Source organism: Thunnus albacares, chromosome 14 (genome assembly GCF_914725855.1).
Source record: "Thunnus albacares chromosome 14, fThuAlb1.1, whole genome shotgun sequence".
NCBI lineage: Eukaryota > Metazoa > Chordata > Actinopteri > Scombriformes > Scombridae > Thunnus > Thunnus albacares.
The window spans coordinates 27,291,943-27,311,099 of record NC_058119.1 but is presented as its reverse complement, the minus strand read 5'-3'; the positions used below and the strand labels follow the sequence as shown (position 1 = coordinate 27,311,099).

Here is a 19,157-nt window from a genome sequence, read left to right as displayed (position 1 = left end):
TGATTTGCAACATTGCCCACAATATCCCAGTACAGTGGTTCCCCAACAGTCAAGGAGTCCTGGCATTTGTATCACTTTATTTTGATAATTTAACATTCAGGGTACAAAAACCTATTTAAATATGATAAGAAAATTAAAAAAAACACATTTTCTTTGATCTGGACAGAACTAGTGATGAGGGAGAGGTACATATGGTGTCATTTTATGGGCTCACAAGTCAAAAAGCTTGGGAACCACTGGCCTAATACACACAAAGCTATTAAAGATGTCGATACTTTGGTATAAAAGGTATAACAGAATGTGTAATGGTTGGCAAATTTACATGATTGGGTGGGGAATTCTGTGATCACAAACGAATGTCCATCAGATCAATGAACTGATGAAGTGGCTTTGAGCAACAGGCTTGTACAAAGGTTGAGAGCTGCTGTCAGGATTTATTAGCGACAGAGACATGGAGTCCATCCATCCCATCTGTTTTGATGTATGAGCTAATGAATGGGGCGACATGCAAACTGTCTTTCACACACTCAGTGTTGCTCTAGATGTCTGGGAGTGTCATCACTCGTTAGATGGTTTATCTCTAGAGAAAGTCAGAGACATGACGTGTCACTCAGACAATCTGACTACCGCACGTCAAAACAGCGAGATGTCTGTCTGTGTCTCTTTGACTGTTTTTGTGTCTTTCTCATTGTGCATTCATTCATATTCATGAGACTGGACTTGAAAACAACTCTCCCACCCACGCTCTCTCTACCTACCCCCCATTCTTATAATTGGCTATGGAGATGGCCAATGTCAGACTGAGCTTTCTCCTCTACAAGCTTTTGCAGAGATGCAGGAAGCTTTTGATGGATGATGTTCATTTTCTAAGCTGTGTCTTGGACACTTTAGGTGCATACGACCCACTTCTTTTGGGCTATATGTTTTTAATTTAACATCCAGGCGTGTCAAAGTCTGGCTCGAAGATGGATGAGAACTCCTCTACCTCCGCTGGCAGGTTGAAAGCGGAAAACACGGTGGGAGGGGTCGAGATAGCGGAGGGGGAGGGAGGGATGGCGGGATGGAGAGTGTATGAAAGTAGCCTTATAAGGGTAAAGAAAGAGAAGTGAGTGCTGCCGACACCGACCAGACTGCTGACAAAGGCGGATGAGATGGGAGGAAAAGAAAGGAGGGAGAAAGAGAAAGAAAGAAACGAAGAGCGCACAAAGGAGAGAGCGGGGAAAGAAGTGAGACGGAGAGAGAAAGGGAAAAGTGGCGATAGACAACAGAGAGGAAGAACCACTATCTATCTATCTATCTATCTACATATATATAAGAGAGGCCTTTTCAACAGAGGGCACAACTACAGTACTGCCAAATTAATTTTCAAATGAGTGTAAGAATTTTTTAAGTTTATTCGTTGGGAGAAAGATTATAACACCCAATATGAGTTCCAGACATATAGGAACACACATGTTTTGTTCAGTTTATCTCAAACCGCATATGCTTTACATACCTGCTGCCTGCCTCTTACTACTTAACCGACCGTTTTCTAAAGCACACCGCAGTTTTGTAGATTATTTTGATCTCTTCCAGGATGACACTGGTTTACATTCGTTTCAAAATGCTTTGATGTACAGTATATACAACAGCAAAAACAGGTCATTGGTCATTGCTATGTCTGCTTATTACTCCGCAGTAAAAAAGTGAAAACTTTTTTACAATTTCAGAAGCGTCTCAACTCAACAATAACAGTTTGATAATACAGAAGAGGTGGAGATGATCAGGTTGCAGTTTGCACCACCAACAAGCAAATCTGCTGGTGGCAAATTTATATAAGGTTTATCTGTAAATCAAATATCTTACTTTAGACAGTTGATTAGACCACAAAAAACACTTTTGAAGATGTCTATTTAGGCTCTAGGATGGAACTTTGTAATAATTTTATGACATATTATATCCTAGAAGATGTATTAATTAATAAAACAGTTCAATCAATAGATTATTTGATAGAAAAAAACACTGTAAAGTTGTGGTCCTGAAACTATTAATAGCATATTTTTCTGCACTCTTAACTCCTTCTTGTGGAAACTAATTATTCTCTATGCACCTTTCATCATGGGGACAAAACAGATACCTCATATTAAAAAAATATATATGAATAATATCATATCATATCTGCTGCACATCATCTTCATTAGTGAGCTTCTTTTTATGAGCACAAACATAACATTTAAACAGAAAACTGCAGCAGACATAGTTAATGTTTTCCTCCCGGTACATGAATGTGCCTGCACTATCAGTAAAACTATCTCTCCACAGCACTGGTTCTGGTGGGAGCATAGGGGGCTTGGGGGATAGAGGGATGGGTGGGGGTTCGAGGGGGGGGGGGGGGGTGATGAGGTCATGATTAAATGAGATTAGTTAATGATTACTTAATGACTTGACAGGCGACCCCAGGCTCATTTACTGACCAATGACTTCCCCTGTATGCTCATTATTTGGCAACATGAGAACAATGGGTCAGTGTGCTCAGACGCGCTCTAATTACATTGACTGTGGACGCTGTCTCATTTCAAAACCAGGAGAGTTACCAAAAAAAAAAAAAAAAAAAAAATCCACCAAGGCTTGTTCCTCCACAGAAGGTTTTAGTTAATTACTTTTGAGAGCTATCAGAAAAGCTTTTTTCTTTGTCACTGTTCACTGTTTTTAGTTTGAGCTTGTATTGCTGTCTTTCCTCTCTGTTTTCCATCCTCTATGTTCAGTCTCTCTGCATCTCTCTCATTGCCCATGTTTCTTTCAACAACTCCATACTGTACCTTTCAATAAAATAAAACCAAATAGAAAGCACTCAAAGGGTAATAAACAGTGGCCTCCAGCGCCTTGGCCATCCATTTGGCCTCACTGCAGTAGCTAAAACACAAGTGCCTCCAGTTATTTTATAAGGCAGCCTGCTGAGTGAATCAGGATCTGTGAGCTTTTTCTATCCCTCACAACAAGGTGAGAGTAAAATTGACAGATACAGAAGAAGAAAGGCTCTGCAAAGATGTGTAGAGTGTACGTTGCTCTTCACTCAGACCACGCTGATACAGTTATATGGCCTTTTCTAAATTGCAGCGGGACGTCTAGACATCTAGAGATGCAATTTTTACTCTACAGTTAAATCAATTTTGTTATCCTCTGGTTTAAAGTTCCACGTTGACTCATCAATGTGTAAGGTTCCTACTTATCCACACTGACCTCCAAAAGGAAACTCTATAGACATGAGTTTTTGTTTTTACTGCTTAGCTACAAACATTGCTGCACCCAGTACAGAAAACAAAGATTTTCCAATGAACCAAAGTCTATATGTAATATTTTGCTTAATTGTGCCAACTGTGGCCCCGAGTGGTAATAAAGAGATACATTCTCCTACAATTCCCACAATTCTCCTGAATCAGTGATCCTTTTTTACTGTCATCATTAGGCGACCTGACAGAGAGCAAGTAAACACAGTACACAAATGTATGAACAGAGCTGAATACATTGTGAAGTTATTAACAATCTGTTCCAGTTGCCAACCACAGTATTGCTACCAAAAATAATCCAGACTGACATTATGAAAAACACTCATAGAACTGACACAGTAAAGGTGCATTAAGTGAATTATTATTAATTATCAGTCAATTGCAAATTTTTAAATCATAAACCAAAAAGGCAAAAAGCGAAAGCAAAGGTAAACCAGGAGACAAAAAAAAAGAAAAAGAAAGTCATGTCTCATATCCAAAGTCAAACAGGACCAAAAGCAGGAAATTTGTCTCTTTCTCTTGTGAGTTCATCCTTCAAATAATTATCTGTGACATGCTATAACACAGCATAAAAAAGTAGCACAAGTCATGAAGACAAACTCACTCACTAACATCAATTAAATATTTATATCTAGTTAAAAATAGCATTACATTAAATAACACTTAAGTGGCAGAATCCAAAAAGTTTAATGAACTGAGGATGTTTCTTTGCTTACCTGTATAAGAAAGAATGAGCTACTTCTTCATCCAAATGTCACAAAACTTGCTTTAACTCATCTAAAACTGCTTAAATGTTTACCAGTAATGCTTCCTGACTGAAGCAATCTCTGTTAAATCGACTGTTTTCTCATCGATACTTGTGACTAACATCATGTGTTGCACTTGGATGAGGGTGGCTCGGTCATGAATCGTTTTCTGTTTTGATTGGCAGCTAACATCGGTTGCTACAGTTCACATTAACAAATGTTTATTGATCCCCTGTGCTAAATCTGGTGTTTGTTATCTAAATCCACTGTATGTTTTCTTTGAGATTGAAAAAAGGATGGAGATATGTGTGTGTGTGTGTGTGTTTGCGTGTATGTGGATCTGTGTTTATTTTAGGATGTAGGTTTGCACACGTGCAGCCGTGTGCATGCGTTCCTAACGCTGTGTCTGTTTATGACATATGCATGTTTGCCCACCTACATGTCAGTGCAGTCACATAAATATGCATGTTTACCTGTGTGTTTGTATGCATGTGTGTGTGTGTGTGTGTGTATATGCGGTTACTGAGTCTTGTCCAGATGCCTGTCTGTGGTTTATGGATATTCATTACAGAACCATTACAGCAGAGGTTACACGGGACGGGAGGGATGTTTTATCTGCTAATGCATAAAACAAAATCACACACACACACACACAAGCACACACGCGCACACACACGTGTCCATATCTCTTTGACATCTGAGGAATGAAAGCATCTATCATCCTGCGTGGCGGATCGACCCGGGCGTCGGCGGCGCTGTGTAGTGAGATGATGAGAAACAAATCACCCAAACACATTCCTATCTGCTACTTCCCGGACAATTGAATCACTGGAAGTCACAGCAGCAAATCACAGCCTCGCAGGCACGCCGTTCGTAAGGAAGACTCACTTTGTAATTGAGCTTTATTAAAATGTTAGCGTGTCAACACCGAATACATCACGGTGGCTGTCGGAGTTTACACAAGGAGAACTTTCTTTACATTCATCAGCCATTTCATGCGGTTCCCCCCACTCTATGCCAGATCAATCTCATATTCCTCAGCGGATCGATAGCATCGATCGGCATAGCTGATTGCACCATGTGACGGTAACTGCTGGCTGATGCCCTGCCCGAGGCGCTGTCAGTTGAAACAATGGGTGTTTTTATTTACTACTTACTCCATTAAAATACAGCGAAGTAAAGGCGAGCTTCATACTTTCAGCTTTAATGGCGATTATTGGAAAACTGGACAGCTTGTTATGGCGGTTATGGGAATATCAATATAATGATATTACAACTTGAATTAGATATTGGCCTAAATGAGTATGTAAGTGGAAAGAGTCGTTTTTCATTATTATTTCAAGTTCGACGAAGAGCAGAAGGTGATCATTCAAAGTCACTTTAAATTCAGTGATAGATGAATAAATAAAAAAAAAAAAAAGCAGAATTCTGTGTCTTAACTGCTCTTATGTCCAACGCTGCTACATGTGGAGAAAAATAACATGGATTTTATTTAAAGCCCAAACAAGCAGAGCACATTAATTGTGGGTACAGAGACGCAGTGTTTTGAAAAAAACTAGGTCTTTCAAATAAAAAATAATTTGAGGTTTTGCATTCTTGCTGAGCTCGGGGTGTTGTTTAGTACGTTCTGTTTTTTGTATTTGGCTCTTTGTTTGGAGAAACTTATTACAAATGAGGCTGAGGGTGGTTTGAGTACAGAGGGGGGTGGGGGGTGTGTTAAAGAAAGAGAACGAGAGCCCCCTGTGTGCCTGCGGTCATGTTCAGGAGATAAACACAGGACATTAGCTCCGGGGTGGATGAGCCTCAGGGGCAACATGAACTAATCTGCTGTAATAGACAGCACACATTCACTCATTACACCCAGAGCCTTTAGTGCTGGTCACTTTATCACTGTTTGAGCTATGCGAGGACACTGTGCATAAGTTGGAAGAAAGGATTAAGGTGAAGGAAAGAAGGCGGGATTATAATCAGAGCCAATGATTCATTTTTCTTCAGAGTAGTATTGAGATTCTTTTAACACATCCTTGACAACATCATCAGTGTTCCCCCACCTCGTCATACACTCTGCAGCCGTGAAGCCGCACCTCACACAGGTGTTTGACCCCTCACTCCTCCGCTGCATTTTTAAAACATAGTGAAAGGAAAGGTCCTTGCGGGATTTAAGGGTGTACTTGCTCTTTAAAAAATACAATTTTCTACTTAAGCACATCACAATTTAATAACTTCCTCGTGCATAATAAGCAGCACATTTGCATCTTCCCCCAATTTTTCTTTGATGACCCAATTTACCATAAACTACAACGATCATCATTGTCTTGCAAAGCACAACAAATTTGCATACTGGGGGACCACAACATACTGGTGAAAATCAGCTCATACTGTGCTGCTCCTTTAAAAAAAATCTTTTGGTGAAACTTGGAAAAAAACAAAAAAGACATTTAACAGGAAATGAAAGAGAAACACAAGGGAAAAAAATGAATGTAATTAGAAGTGACTTTTCTCTAATCGTTGCTTTTTATGTTTAATACTGGATGGGTTTAGCTCTTGAGGCCTTTAACAGTTGTTTGTATGAAACAAGAACATAAGAAGGAAAAAATCCCTCTGTGGTGGAACTGCTCACAACTCGCAGACACACAGCGTGCAAGCTGAGACAAGATAAGTGACAAGGGCTGCGAGTAGAAATTGCTTCGTTTTAAGCATGTGGCTAAAAGGTTGGAAACTGCTGCCTTATGGCTCTCTTTGTTTTATTGTCAAAGGCCATCCACTTCAACAGACAGCTGCTGACACTGAGGCATTAGCTCCGTGGCCTCCAGCGCCTTAGCCTCGTACCGGAGACAGAGAGTGACATAATGACAGACATACGGAGGGACAGGAGGACCGAGACGGTGACAGACAGAGACAGATGGAAACAGAGAATGACTGAGAGAAAGAGAGAGAATCGGGTGCGAAAGAAAGAGGCTTGGGTTTTTACTGCAGGACAGAGGAAGATCTTTGATTTGCACTTAGAGTTAAGTGGCTGCGGCAGCAACTGATGTATATTTTAACAGTTGCAGGCTTTCCAACAACTGTCTCAGGTGTTTAACAAATCCCTCATCACTTGATTTCAACCTCATGGGGTCAGAGCATGTGCATCTGTGTGCGCACGTATAAATGTCACTGTGCATTAAACACGTGGCTTAAATTCATGAGCTACCGTGCTGCAGCCCACATGTGTATTCTAAGCGGAAGGCGCACAGCACCAGCAGTGATTGACCGTGTTTCCCCCTGAAAGTTAAAGCGGTGTCTGAGCATCTCAGCATGCATCAAGCGGCGAGCCAAGAGCCCGCCGATAAACCTGCAACAACCTGATTACCTGCCCGCTAGATTCACTCACTCAACAAATCCCGCTGAGGCCGAGGCCACTTCGCAGATTTGTATTCATCAACGCACACTTTACCCAGAGTCAATCTCTGCGCTAATCACGACCTTCAGAACATCACTGGAGACTATTAAGCAGGACTCAACACAGTCGAGCCCACTCCATTTCCGAAAGCACGCCTGGAGAGGCAACGATGGAGCCATCACCATACCAGTTGTTAATTCACTCCTTTTCATGCTGTCTCTCTGTAAGCCTCTCGTTCTGTTTGTCTTCCTGTCTCTCGCTTGCTAACTGCTCCTCAGCGACTCACTCCTGCCAGTTTTGTTTCTCATGAAGTTTCCCCCCCCCCCGTCTCTCAGCAATTTTTTAGCTGATTTCCCCCTTACTCCCCCCCCTGCCTGTCCCTCTCTTGTGTCCTTATGTTGATGAGAGGAACTGTATCGAGTGCTGTGCCTGTATTAATCAGGGACACATGGAGCCATTCCAGAGGCTCTGGGGCCATTACTGAAACAATTAATAATTGATCCAGTTACTCAGACACACATAAACTTATACACACAGAGAGACACAAGCTAGTGCACCAGCAGATAAACTGCGTGTGTCAAACTCTGTCAGCACTGCAGTATATCTTAGTCAACAACTCAACAATGAGCTGTCAGGTGTGGCACTGACAGAACTGATAAGAAACACTGGGAGACAAAAACCTAAACACATAATTTCTTAAAATGATAACAGACTTTGAAATGTGAGCTGTTATATTCATCTGCAACAAAAGGAAGATGACTTTAAGATGACCTAGACGTGCCATTTTCACTTGTTCATCTTTACACCATATGAAAAGTTTAAGCTCTATGTCAAAGTGACACTCTGTCTGTGTCACACTGTGTGCTGTCTGGTGTTGCAGATCATGGTGGATCAAGACACAAGAGCAGTATGTTAACACATTTTTGTCATTTCTGTTCATTCCTGTCAAAAAAAAGATCTGAATAGGCAGTTCTAAAGGGTCATAAGTTAAAAGGGGACACCACCAGCAGCACTACTCAGCCTATGACAACATTTGTATATGTCTTCTGCTGCTCTGGAGGAGCTTTGTCAAGTCTGAGAAAATTATTCAAGTGACATTATCTGGGTTTCTCGTTTCTTAAAAAATTTCACAGAAAGTCTGTGAAAAAACTGGTAACTTTATGGAAATGCAATACTGCACAATGCTAAATGCCTTTTTACATTATTAGGAAGGCAACTGCAGCATTGGTAAAAATTAAAAGTTGATGTTTTTTGAGCTGCAACGATTAGTTACGATTACTCTCTGGCACAGTACTGTATTGGTTTGAATCCTACTTAAAGGACAGGGATTACTTTGTGTCTATAGGTAATTATAAGCAGAGTTCCTCAAGGCTCCATTTTGGGGCCTCCTCTGTTCAAGATCTACATGCTTCCACTGGCTCACATTATGGAAACCATACAGATACCATTATTATGCAGACGACTCACAAATTTACATAACTATATCACCAGGGGGACTATGGTCCAATACAAGCATTATTCACAGTAACTGAATTGAACAAATCAATAACTGGATGTGCCAGAATTTTCCTCAATTAAACAAAGACAAAACTTAAGTAATTGTTTTTGGAGCCAATGAATAACAATTAAAAGTCAGCACTCAGCTTCAATTTGTAATGTTGAAAACTACAAACCAAGCCAGCAAACTTGGTGTAGTCATGGACTCAGACTTGAATTTTAACAGCCACATTAAGATAATTACAAAGTCAGCCTTCTATCACCTGAAGAATATATCAATAATTAAAGGACTTATGTCTCAGCAGGATTTGGATAAACATGTCCACACATTTATCTTCAGTAGACTCAGCTACTGTAACAGTGTCTTTACACGTCTCCCTAAAAAAATCGATCAGACAGCTGCAGCTGACTCAGAAGCGCTGCTGCTCGAGTCCTCACTAAGACCAAGAAAGTGGATCACATCACTTCAGTTCTCAGGTCTTTACACTGACTTCCTGTCTGTCAAATAGCTGATTTTAAAATACTGCTGTTGATTTATGAAGCACTGAATGGTTTAGAGCCAAAATACATTTCTGATCTCCTGCTACGTTATGAACCATCCAGACCACTCCGGTTGTCTGGAATAGTTCTGTTTTCTGTCCCCAGAGTAAAAACTGAACATGGAGAAACAGCGTTCAGTTTTTATGCTCCACATATCTGGAACAAACTCCCAGAAAACTGCAGGTCTGCTGCAACTCTCAGTTCTTTTATATCACAGATGAAGACTTTTATGTTTGCCATTGCCTTTTATTAAATCACGTTTGAGGCTATATCTCACATATGTTACACTGCGCTGTAACTTTTATTCTTGTTTTTTTATTCCTGTCTTATTCCATTTAAGCTTGTTTTTTCTATACTCTTAGCTTTTTAATGACTGTTTTTAATTGTGTTTAAATGTCCTTTTATTGCGTTTCTTTTGCACTTTGTCTCAAGATTTTAATGTTTTATGTAAAGCACCTTGAATTGTCTTGTTGCTGAAATATGCTGAATAAATAAACTTGCCTTGCCTAGTCAATTAATCGATTCTTGCCAGCTATTAAACACCAACAATTTTGATAATCAATTAATTGTTTTAGTCAAATCTGAATATTCTCTGGTTTCTTTAGTCTTCTGTGACAGTAAACTGAATAATTTGGGTTGTGGACTGCTGGTCGGGACAAAACAAGACATTTGTGGACGTCACTTTGGGCTTTGGGAAACACTGATCGACATTTCTCACCAGTTTCCGACATTTTACAGACCAAACAACGAATCAATTAATCGAGAAAATAATCTAGCAGTTGGTTGCTAGATATTTTACTTTTAATGATAAGTTCATTATGTTAAAATAAATTTTAAAAAACATCATCAGGGTTGTTCGCTCAGAATTAACAAAGTTCCTCCAAATTCACAGAAGACATCATGAAACTGTTGTCACAGGCTGAGTTGTACTCATCTGGTAAACTGAGCTTGGTGTGTAAAATATGTGTATTTGTCCTTTAAAATTTATATTTTACTGGAAAAAAAATCACAAAGAGTAACTTTTAATGTTATACATTATGGAGAAAAGTTTGAGGTTTAAGCAACAAAAACTTTCGTTAAGGTTTGGTAAGTTAAACTAATTAAAGAAAGTTTTTGTCCCTGATTAAAATTACAATTAAAACTTCCCTCACAGTCAAACATTTCTTTGCATGACTTGAAACTGAACTCGCGTCAGCAGAACTGACAGCAGATGTACAGTGGACGCCCACCCACCACCCTGACACCCTTACTTTCCGCTGCATTATTTCACTGACAAATTACAACCTTTTTTCTGGTTCTGTCGGCTGTGCGTAGCCCTTTCATGGATATTTCTCACTTTTTTTTTTTTAAAAAACTTTTCATGCACACCTTGGCTTCGGCACTTTGTTATTTGCATTTTAAAATGTCATTCTCATTTCAAAACCTCCAAGAGAGCAGACAGCAGGGAGAGAATGGGGGAGGGATAAAGAGACTGACTGTTCCAGATGGTAGGAGCTTAACAAACCCTCCATGGGTAGTGGAGGTGATGACAAGCTCTATATCAGACTCTGGCAAACCCTCCTGACCAGCTACACATCTTCAAAATGACAGATGTGGGAGCATGTGTGTGTTTATATGAGTGTACAACCGCATGGCTTTTTTTTTAACAGTCTCTGCTGTCATAAGCGGGCTAAAGTCTCCACATATAACCCTTTAAGTCATCATTCAACACAATCACGTAAAACAAGGCCATCGGAATCGAAGGGAATGTGCAACTGATGAAAAGACATCTGTAATTAAAAGAAAGTGTATTGCTGAAGGAGCAGTTAATGCTGTAATTATGCAGCAGCCTTGCTATCCTGCATCTGTCCGCTGTTAATGATGCAACTGCCACAGCAGCATTTAAGTTGTCCAAATGTTGTAAAGTTCACTTCTCTTTTGGTGCTTGGACACAATAAAGCATTGGTCATTGTATCCTAGCAGTGTAAAACTTAAAATGATGGTTCTTTGTTATGAAAGTACTTTCTATTAAATTCCTACCGCTTCTGGGTGTAATATTATATATAACAGCAGCAACCCACACTGTGGACGATACCAGATTTTAATCTCCATCATGATGCTTTTGTGCTCCTCAACAGGTAGAGAATGGACCAAACTCTGTCGGGGATAGATATGTCACAGCTGGAAATCTTCAAACTAACACAATGTTTACACGTTAGCAGAGAGCAGCAGCAGCAGCTTCACTCCTCAGTCAGTGTCTACACAGGATGCGTTCAGGTGCAGCATTGAGTGTAGATCATCTCTGTTTTGGTAGCTCAGAAACATTGTAGTTACAGGATGGAAGATGCGATAGTGCGAGTGACACACAAGCAGATACGCAGCCTGTGTAGACAGCTGTACTGTTTAAAATACTAAGTAAAAAACATGGCTGACATGACACAAGTTCTCTCAAAACACCTTCAAATACAGGTGTTCCCATGTAAAGCTTGGATTTACACTCAGATTTTACAAAAAGCACACATAAAAGTGTTAACCAAAATAAGAAAGAGACTAAAACATCGCTAGCACTATTAGAAATAAATCCAAATTGCACCGCCACACTGTTGCCATTCCTGCAGCTGCATTTTTATTGACAACAAAATGATCTCAGACGCAAAAAAAAAAAAAGAAACTTCTCCTAACCCTCTCTACTCCTCTCCAACACAGTATAAATTACATGACAAAGCCATAAAGAGGATTTTTTTAGTGCTTGTAAGTGTGTGTGACTAGACATTTATTGAGTGTGATAAGAGAAGGAGCTTTGATCAGTGGATCCTATCAGGAGACTGTGATTGGCTGAGAACGCTTGGTGGTTGAAGGCAGAACACCTGCAAACTGGTTTAACTTTTAGTTGTGGAACTAGAGCACAAGTATCCCAGTAAATTATGATCCGTCATTATGACAATAAATGTGACATTAATCACTTCCTAATCTCTCTTTTTCACTGTTCTAAATTAAAGGCTAATTCTGCTTTACAACATGATTTTACTGGTCACTTTTGATTTGTCTTCCGAATAATTTTGGCTAACCTTGTTTCCAACCTGTCGGACTTCTTTTCATCTAATGTTGCCGTGGAGATCTCAGCAATTAACTTGGTGAGTCCTGTACTATTACTGATAGAAATGATGGTCAAACTGCATAAAACAAGACCCCGGTTGTCATAACTTGGGTCTTAAAATCAATACACGTGGTTTTCTTACTTTCTTACTGTATATAGAACAAGTGAGCACAGTCATCTGTATAAACTAGAAACTCCTGTCACATGTTTCTTGTCACAGAGTAAAAAACGTCTCCTGTAAAAACTGTCCATAACCGACTTATGACGCAGGACGCCATATAGCAGCACATGATGCTCCACAGATCTGTCTGCATATACCCAGACACCGTCATCCTATAGATCGTTATTTGTTTGAAAGCAGACTATGCGACACACACACACCAACGAGGGAGCAGTGACACACACACACACACACTCTTGAAGCCTAACTTGTAAAACCTGTTATCTCATCCATCAGCCGTGGTAACAGAGCCTCGTCCTCTGACAGTGTTTGAATAACACTGTCCTGGACAATTCTGTGATGATGGAAGAGTGACCACACTGTGAACTCTCCTGTGACCTTTGACCTCACAGAAACAGTCCAGATAACAGTGATTGTCCCTCTGGTATGTATCTTCTTTCCGGGTCTCACAAAGAATGACTTTCGTTTAATTTATTTTCAGAAACATGTATTATTTTGAATATGTGTACTTTTTCTGTGGCACTTTTCATTTGTGAAATCATTTTTTTTTTCCTTGTTTCAATGATACACTGTGATTTTTTTTAAATTGCTGTTTATTTTAATTTTATTTATTTATTTCATGTGGGCCCCAGCAAGCGTTTTATAGAAGCTGTGGGGATTAAAATAAAAAATAAAGAGCAAAATTCAAATCCTGGTGAGCAAAATAACAAAATTAAATAAAACTCGTCTACTCGTCTTTCTGACTTCTGGCAAGATGCCTTAAAGGAAATAATTTAAGCTCCTACTGCTCCAGCTGAAACCTCAGATATGAATGCTGCTAACTGAATACAGCAGAACAAAGAAACAAAGCATGTGTACAAGTTTTTCTTGGTTAAATAAACATATACAGTATAAATGGATTCCAACTGTGTTACATACATCCACACCTCAGAGCTCTGGTTTTATATTTTATGGGACTTAACAAAGCTCAAACAGCCTTTTCAAAAATGCAAAAATTGTTTTTCCAACCACACCCTACAACTTCAAAACTCCAGGATTCAACTGGAGATTCTGCTGCACCCACTAGATGTTTATTTTAATTGCAATCCAAATTATCCAACCCATCCCCTCTGTCAACATTAAGACCCAACCCCTCCATCTTCCAGACACAGTCCAGATGTCAGAGTCTCTCCAGCCCAGTGAAAAAGTGAGGGGGGTTGTTCCCAGGTTGTAAAGATGATGGAGAAGATAAACAACATGGGGGGAAACATAAGAGCCAGCAGGGGAGAGCCGGGGTCCCCTGTTGTTTTGCTTGAGCAACCATTTATCAGGTGTTCAAGTTGTCGGGCAATCTATTTCTCTATATCCTTTAGCCATGTCGTTGAGCTATGGCCTGGCAGACTTGTGGGCAAAGGAAATGGGCTGTCTGTCTGTTTCCTCGTGGGGAACTGGATTTATTTTCTTTGGTGGGAGACTCAGAGATGTTCCTACCAAGCCCAAAGCAAAGTTAAAGAAAAGTTGAAACACTGGTCATTTGTTTAAGAACTACATATCAGCAATTTCCTGACAACTACCCGGCGGTGATGCATGTAATGATTTTTTTTCTCTAATTATCAAAGTAGCAGGACGTTACACCACCATAAAACCTCTGAGGAAAGAAGTCAATATGGACTGTTTACTGGTAAAAAACCCCATCTCACTTAGACTTTGGAGACTGCAGTTTGTGCACTATTAGCTACCATCATTCTAGAGCTGCAATGATTTATCAATTAATTGAGCACTATTAAATTAATCAGCAACTATTTTGATAATCGACTGATTGTTTTGAGTCAGTTTTTTGAGAAGAAAATGTCCAAATTCTCTGATTCCAGCCTCTCAAATGTGAATATTCTCTGGTTTCTTTGGTCTTCTGTGACAGTAAACTGAATATCTTTGGGTTGTGGACTGTTGGTCAGGACGAAAACAAGACATTTGAAGACGTCACATTAGACTTTAGGAAACACTAATCAATATTTTTAACCATTTTCTGATCCTGATCAGTTAATCAGGAAAATAATCGACAGATTCATTGATAACAAAAATATTAGTTGCAGCCCTACAAGTCAATGTTAGTGTCTTTAACTTTAACTATGTTTCTGTAACCAAGTAGTTGTAGTCACTTAAACCTAGCCAAACCTTTAGCATCAGGATGGTGGCAGATCAGAAACTGTAATAGGAGTCATTTTCACAAGGTGCTGAGAAAAGTAGGTACTTTATAAGGACTCATTACAAAAACACCAAATAACAGCAAAAGCTGGATATTTTCCTTCAGGAGTTAGTTTATTTTATGAGATGATTTCTGGCTAATCAGAAGGAGGCAGGATGAGTGGATGGCTACATAATTTGCTGTCAAAAAGTTGTGAAAGTAGCAGGAGAGCAACATTCGAGACCACCAACCAACACCTCCTCAATGTTACGTCGGGCTTTTTAACTGGAGATTTTTAGAATTTGTGACATTCTTACTGCATTTTCCTGTTTTAACCCAAACCAGTATCTTTCCCTAACCCTGACCAAGTGGTTTTTGTGCCTAAACCCAACCAACGGCGTTAAATGAGACCTGAAAAGGTTAAAAATGCGGCATTAAATTGGCGTATCACCTCCACGCAATGCTGCACGCAATCTGAAAGTGTAAAGTCATGTTATTTGTACACAGATTGTGAGACGCTGGATCTCAACAAAGCATTGTGCAGTCCTGCTTGTCAAACAAGTTGATTGGTTGATCCCACTTTTCTGTCTGGAGGCAAATTACGCAAAGCAGGAAACCAAGACAAGCCAGACAAACACCTCCAACGCATGTTCACCTGTATGTGCAAAGAGAGAAGCACGTTCCAGCCTTTAGTGTTTTTGATCAACTGGAACAACTGAAGGAGAACAAAACTACAGACTTACATTCAAAATGTCAAAGCACCACAATGATGCACAACAGAAAAAAAAAAAAGTTTCATCATCAGAATAGGTGGTCTGAATGAAACGTGACCTGCTGTGCTGCTCTTGAACTTTGCTAAAACACCTGACTTATCACTGTACCTCTGCAGCACAAGGTAGCACTTAAATAATATGTTTCCCCTGACCATTTGTAAAGTGAGAGCTGCTCTTCCCAGACATAACATTTCCTGACATGGTATCCAGCTGTGAAATATGATTTCAATCTATCCGAACGGTGGAACTGTATCTACTCTACCCCTCCCGCTCTCTCTCTTTCTGTACCTCGCCTCCAAGACATGCGGTGGTGTCAGGTGAGTAGGGGGGGGGATTGGTGATGGATGCAGAGGAAATGGAGGTAGCGCTTGACGGTTTCCCAATCACCTGCTGGGCTTTTGATGTGTTTGAGTGGCTGTGTGAACAAGACGGCAGAAGGAAACAATGGAGGTGCTCTCTCTTGTGAACTTTAGTGCAGGAGGAGGCTGACTGGAGCTGGTGATTAAAGAACAGGTGAAGGCTTTTTCACCCGCAAGTGGGCCACAGTGAAAGACTGAGCAGGACACGGGGACACAAAGGAAAGCACTGGGGGAGTAGACACAAAGAGCACAAATGAAAAAAAAAAAAAAGGTATTAAACATGAAGCACAGACATATAAATATACAACAATATTAATCTTTTTCCTTATGGGCAGAACAAAAGAAGAATCTGAGTCATTGTGGCAGTGGCTAAGATAATGCAGCATAATGCTATTAATGAAAACATGGAGCCGCGATATCTATTTCTCTTCAAGCTATTTATGCAAGAAATGCTAATCAAACTTACCTTTTATTATCGAGGTTGGTTCAAATAATCAGTCTTCTATTTGAGCAAGAAACAGCTTTATTTATTCAATTAAAAGAGACAATGTTGGAGTGGAGAATTAATTCTCTTTTAACTGCTGCCAGCACAATATGGCTCAACCGACATCCATATTAAAGACCCTAGTGCATTAATTAAAATCTGAAGCAACCAGTGCACTCAACTGCAATTTGAGCACACAAAAGAATTCATTCATTTGGCCTAAAATAATCATTAAAAAGCTGCATATCCTGCTCCCTAACTCAGTGTTGAGTTTCCCTGTTATTTATTCATTGAATGTCTATTAACCTGAAGGCATTTCACAGAGAGGATAATTTATTATTCAATAAGGTTGATATTGCAGCGCCGACACTCGGAAACAATATTTATCTGAGACAAATGTGAAATAAATCTCCGGCTAAAAAGACTGAGAGACGGAGGGGAAGGCGGAAGGAGAGAGAACTCTGCAAAGATGTAAAAAGTAAAAAAAATGTGAATGTGTTTGATTTACTGATTTATAGTGTATTACAACAAATCAGACACACTGGGGTTTTTTTTGTGTGTGTGTGTCTGTTCTGCATGCCAGTAAACATTTCTAACAATAATGTGATTTTCAGCCTTCAGGCTAAAACTGACCAGCGCAGTTTCACAAGTTATTGACTATCTAATTTAGTGAACACGCTTTGACCTTGAAAGACACATACAGATCTGGGTCAAACAGCTGCACATGCACATGCAGAATAGTACACACACCCACCCCCTCTTCTATAACCAAATTTCAGTTTCTAGTCGGCGAACTTCACACAACTCGAGCTTCTTCGTTTTGTGACACCTTCTGCATTATAAGCAAATACTCTGACCTGTTCTTTCGCCCCAATTCCAATATATTATACGCTTTGTAAACATATTTAAGTAAACAACTGTACGTTTTTTGCAAGAAGTCAGTGAACATCTCCCTCACACAATGCAACAAATGGCATGATGCTGTGCATGTTTTATCCCCCTTTAGTCCTCAGTGAGATATAGTATTATATATATGGCAATGAAAACAGCAGGAAATGACACATTATTATTTATCTAATGAATGATATGACAACACCACTGTACGTCTGTTTGTCAGTATGTAGACTTTCTTTTCTAAGTGTATTATCGTGTACTCAGGTGAACGGTTATAAATACAACACCTCTTACTCTATGAATTGCTAAGTCACAGCTGGGTGAACAGTCTCATACTTAGGTACCAAATAAGAACTAATAATGTCCAATCGAGAGTTCTTGTTCTTGTCAATTATTGTATCCAAGAAAAACAGAGAAAGCTTAGGGAGTGCTAAAAAAACACTAGACAGAGGAGAAAAAAAAGATTTTGCATAAAAAACATAAAATTTCAGTTGTGTTTGCAGCTGCAATGGCTGTAATGCAGAGTAGCCTACTGGCCAGAGTGACAAATCTATTACTAGTAGTTGTTCTATTCACTAACATCAGGAAAATGTGTTTACATTTACCAACTAAATGCTACACAAGATGAGATATATCCAGAGATGTGTCTAGGTAGCTTACCACCTCATTTTACCTATTTGTCAGGGATGTAACTACTTATTTTCCTCTCCTCAGGCCCCTTCTACAAAATTGAAATGCATTGTGAGGCATCTTAACCGCATGAAGACAGTATAAGTGCACAACATAGTGAGTGCTATTCTTGCAAACAAGAGAACAACGCTCGTTATAATTAATTTGGCCCGGTACTAAGTATATTATGAAGATCATTAATGGCTGTTTTTGATTTTTTTTCCACTCCAAAAACATTTGCTCTAATTTACTAAAAATGTTTTTAAGGGCTTTCAAAAGCGCAAAATCCTCACATTGTGGTGGAGTTGTACTGTATAATTACAGTGATAGCCAGTGAAAAAAATTCCCTATCCTGCATCTAAGCTGCAATTATCCTCCACTAGTACTGAAACGGCCCCTGCAAGCAATTTTTCATTTTTCTGATAGAGCTGAATTCATATATTGTGTAACAGAAAAATGGTAATCTGTCAAGCTACAGTAGAACCTGACAGAACGCTTCTTGCACCTTTTAATAGCTGAAAAAAAGGCTTAAATCAAAGTTTTTCTCTGAGGTAAAGAAACACTCCGAGCAGAGTGTAAAAAGTGGACCTCAGCACCGGCTATGAGTAAAGTGCAATCCTTATCATTTTTGATAGTTTCCTGCAGACAAATGCAAGTCATCCCACCCAAGTGCACTCCAAGTGGACTGTTGTAAAAAAGAAACAACAAAAGAAACTGCCTCTCAGACTCCATTATTTTCTTGGCTGTCTTCCAGAGCGTGGATGTTTTTCAGCATTTAGTGAGGGAAGATAAAACAAGCACACACCAAAACTGTTTCCGTCAAATTTCCATCACGCTGTATGATAGCTGCAGGTGTAGAACACAGCCAGCGTGTTTCTCTCTGGAAATCTTCCTGTTTAATTTCCCAGTCTGCCCGCCTGCCTGCCTTCCTGCCTGCCTGCCTGCCTGCCTGCCATCCTGAGAGGATATGTTAAATGTGCTTGGCCTGGGGATGTTTGATTTCTCTCTGCTGTGCTCCCTTCCATCTGACAGATTGGAATAATAAGGAGAGCTAATTGGAGAGGCTGCTCATATGCTGATTAGATGTGTTTTTTTTTTTTTTTTTGCTAAAGATGCATTCACCTCG

General features: G+C 39.7%; 1 protein-coding gene across 3 annotated transcripts in view; it reads right to left on the bottom strand.

Annotated features, from left to right (window-relative positions):
• The window catches only part of gfra1a (gdnf family receptor alpha 1a), a 103,986-nt gene that overhangs the window by 43,956 nt on the left and 40,873 nt on the right, over positions 1-19,157 (bottom strand). The gene's annotated exons all lie outside the window — the stretch shown is intronic.